This window comes from Triticum urartu, chromosome 3A (genome assembly GCF_056163025.1).
Source record: "Triticum urartu cultivar PI428250 chromosome 3A, HENAU_Tu73, whole genome shotgun sequence".
Classification (NCBI taxonomy): domain Eukaryota; kingdom Viridiplantae; phylum Streptophyta; class Magnoliopsida; order Poales; family Poaceae; genus Triticum; species Triticum urartu.
In genome coordinates this window covers 710627365-710631268 of record NC_141875.1, presented here as the reverse complement: position 1 = coordinate 710631268, position 3904 = coordinate 710627365, and the positions used below count along the sequence as shown (strand labels likewise).

General features: G+C 50.0%; 1 pseudogene; it reads right to left on the bottom strand.

Annotated features, from left to right (window-relative positions):
* Nucleotides 1-1946: 1946 nt before the first annotated feature.
* On the bottom strand, nucleotides 1947-3702 carry LOC147981974 (uncharacterized; annotated as a pseudogene).
* Nucleotides 3703-3904: the final 202 nt, after the last annotated feature.

Here is a 3904-nt window from a genome sequence, read left to right as displayed (position 1 = left end):
AGCTCTGGTATTTTGCACACTGACGCCGCTTTGATTCCCCAGTGTCGCGGCTCATGACCATACAACGCCTGAAATGGGGACATTTTCAAGGCCGAGTGATGACTGGAGTTGTACCAAAATTCTGCAAGGGCCAAAAACTGGTTCCAATGGCTGGGGCATGCCTGAATGAAGCATCGAAGATAGATTTCTAGGCACTGATTGACCCGCTCAGATTGACCATCCATCTGCGGGTGGTATGGTGTACTCATATTGAGCTCTGTTCCAATGCAGGCAAATAACTCCCTCTAGAATATCCTTGTGAAGACTGGATCCCGATATGATATTATGGCTTTTGGTAGGCCATGCAATTTGTAAACATTGTCCAGGTACGCCCGAGCGACTTTTGCTGCTGTAAATGGATGCTGCAGTGGTAGGAAATGAGCGTAACGAGTGAACTTATCCACCACTACTAAGATGCAGTTTGCCCTGCCTGACTGTGGGAGGCCGTCGATGAAATCCATTGTAACCACTTGCCAAGCTCCTTCAGGCAGAGGGATTGGTTCGAGTAAACCTGGGTACTTGACCCTTTCTGGCTTAGCTTGCTGACAGACTGCACATTCTTGCACATACTGCCGTATTTGCTGCTTCATTTTAGGCCAGGCGAACAATTTGCGCAGACGCCGATAGGTCACAGGGAAACCAGAGTGACCTCCCACCGTGCTGTCGTGAAATGCTCGCAACACTGACTGCTGAATTGCAGGCGAGCCCCCCAGCCACAAACGCTGACGGAAATACAACAACCCATTACTGACAGAGAAACGTCCTTCTGGGTCTTCTTGGCATGCGAACTGTTCGAGTAGCTTACGCGCGTGTGCATTGTTGGCATAACTGGCCTGGATATCATCGATCCAAGTAGGCTGACATACTGAAATGGCCATGGCCTGTCCCTGTTCATGGCGACAACGAGACAGAGCATCTGCAGCACTGTTAGTCGTCCCTTGCCTGTAACATATCTTGTAACGCAATACCAGTAACTTGGTAAATGCTTTTTGCTGCCAAACTGTTGATAGCCTCTTATCGTCCAAATGGACCAAACTACGCTGATCCGTCCTTATGAGAAAGTCATTATGGTGTAAGTATGGCTGCCACTGTTCTACGGCCATAAGTATTGCTAGACATTCCTTTTCGTATGTAGACAATCCTCTATGCTTGGGAGCCAATGGTTTACTCATGTACGCAATCGGGTGTCCCCCTTGCTGCAAGACTGCTCCCACTCCATAATCGCAAGCATCTGTATCGATGACAAACTGCTTAGTAAAATCTGGTAAGTGTAACACTAGCGCAGAAATCAGGCCCTGTTGCAGTAGCTCGAAAGCTTTGTTAGTCTCAGCTGTCCACACAAATGGGTGCCCTTCCTTGAGTAAATTGAAGAGGGGTCTGGCAATGATGCCGAAATGCTTGACAAATTTCCTGTAGTAACCTGCCAATCCAAGGAAACTACGCACTTCTTTGCTGTTACGAGGTACAGGCCAGTTTCTGATAGTTGTAATCTTCTCTGAATCTGTTGAAACCCCACGCTCATCAATCACATGCCCCAAGTAAGCAATCTGTCGCAGCCCGAATGAACATTTGGATTGTTTTACTTGCCAGTGATCCCTTCGGAGTAACTGTAGTACTTGCCTCAAGTGTTCGACATGCTGTTCCAGTGTTTTACTGAAGACTAAGATATCGTCGAAGAAGAGGATAACACAGACGCGTAGTAGAGGCCTCAAGGTACAAGTAACTGCGCCTATGAATGTTGTTGGAGCACATGCTAAGCCAAATGACATGACCAGAAAGTCCCAATGCCCCGAGTGTGTAGTAAATGCTGTCTTGTACTCCTCCCCTTCCGCTAGTCGTATCTGGTGATATCCCGCTGGTAAATCTAGCTTGGAAAACCATCGTGCCCCAACCAATTCATCTAGGAATTAATCGATGATTGGGACTGGGTATTTACTGACCAGCGTCATAGCATTCAAACACCTGTAATCCACACATAATCGCCACGTCCCGTCCTTCTTCTTCACAAGTAAAGCCGATGAAGAGAATGGGCTGGTACTTTCTCTGATGATACCTGCATCCAGCAGCTCCTTAACCTGACGCTCAATCTTGGTTTTGAGTTCTGGCTTGTGTCTGTAGGGACACTGATTGACTGGTTGCGCGCCCTCCATTAGTGGGATTCGGTGATCGCAGGCGCGCCTTGGTGGAAGCCCTTTTGGTTTTTCAAACACGTCCGTGTACTGCTCCAGTACCCTGAGAATTTCCACTGGTATGTTCCCTTCTTGCGCTCCCGTTTCACTGACTGAATTCAGATGTACCACATAAGCAACAGAGCCCCGTATACAAGCAGACATGAGTTCCTGAGAAGAAATTGCAGAGCACTGATGTTGTTGTTTAGTGACTGCCTGTAAATCCACTGCTCCTTGATCCGTTGTAATTGTCATGTGCTGAGCTTCCCAATCAATTTGCATTGGGCTGTGTTTCTTGAGCCAATCCATTCCTAGAATTGCGTCATATACTCCCAGAGACAGGAGCTTAAAATCTGTGACAAACTCATGCCCCTGAGAAGACCACTGGCACTGCAGCACAAAGCTGCTGCAGTGTAATACTGAACCGTCTGCGACCTTAACGCGACAATCTTCGGCAGTTTACACACCCCTGACAAATGAGTAGCCATGTGCAAGTCCACAAACGATGACGAACTGCCAGAATCCACAAGGAGCGACATCTCTTTGCCTTGTATCCATGCGTGCAGCTGCATTATCCCCGGCCCTGACGATCCATCGACTGCCTGCCTTGAAATCGTGCAGAGATTATCCTCATCCAAAGCTGACTGATCCTGATCGACCTCACTTTGCATTTCTTCCGTTGCAAATAGCTCCAACAGTTCTTCTACCACATGCATCTGAACAGTGGAAGGACACGTATGCTCTTTGCCCCATCGCTCCCCACACTTAAAGCAGAGATCTTGTTGTTCTCTGCCCCCACTCGTGCTGCGTCTGTTCCCCTGTGATCTTCTGCACTGGTTGTGGGTGCAGATGGACGGGCAGTGCACGGGGGCATCACTGGAGTGTTGGTCGTCACAAACCGCGGTGCCGGAAAACGTGCTGGTGCCGCGTGTTTGACCAGCTCCCCGTCTGCTACTTCCTCTTGTAACAAAGCCAGGGAGCATGCCGTGTCAAGGTCAGGCAGACGCTGAATGAGCACCACCGCTCGGATGTCCGCCCGCAGTCCCTCGATGAACCGAGTCAAGAAGAAGTAAGGATGCGTTAGTTCTGAATAAGACATCATATGATTCATTAGAGTTTCAAAATGTTCAATGAAATCTGCCACTGAATCCGTCTGTCTAATAGCATAAAACTGACGAATCAGAAATTGGTGCTTATCGCGGCCAAATCGAGTGCACAGCAAGGTTGCGAATGATTCCCATGCCAAACCCGCAACCTTGCGTTGCACGGCCTGCAGCCAAATGGCAGTCGGGCCGGTAAAATTCAGAATCGCCATGGGAACCCAGTATGACTCCTGAACCGAAAACATCTGAAAGTATTGTTCCGCCAGTGTCTTCCACAGCTGCGGATTCTCGCCCCCAAAACTGGGAAACGAAATCGGCGGGGGTGCTTGCCCCATCGCCGCCAGCACCTGAGCAGGTAATAGAAAAGTATTCTGAGACGGGATCATGGCCATACCCGTGACCGGGGAATCCGCCGGCGACTCAAAGGTCGCCGCCGGAGATCCCCCGGGTTGCAGTGGCGCGCCATGGCCTGATTGCCCTTGGATCTCGCGCGCGACCGGTGTAGTCGCAGGCGGCGGAGATCCGATGGATGGTGGAGTCAAAGCGGGCGCTGCTGATGCTGCCTGCAGCGTCGCGACGGTGGACTCAAGCTGC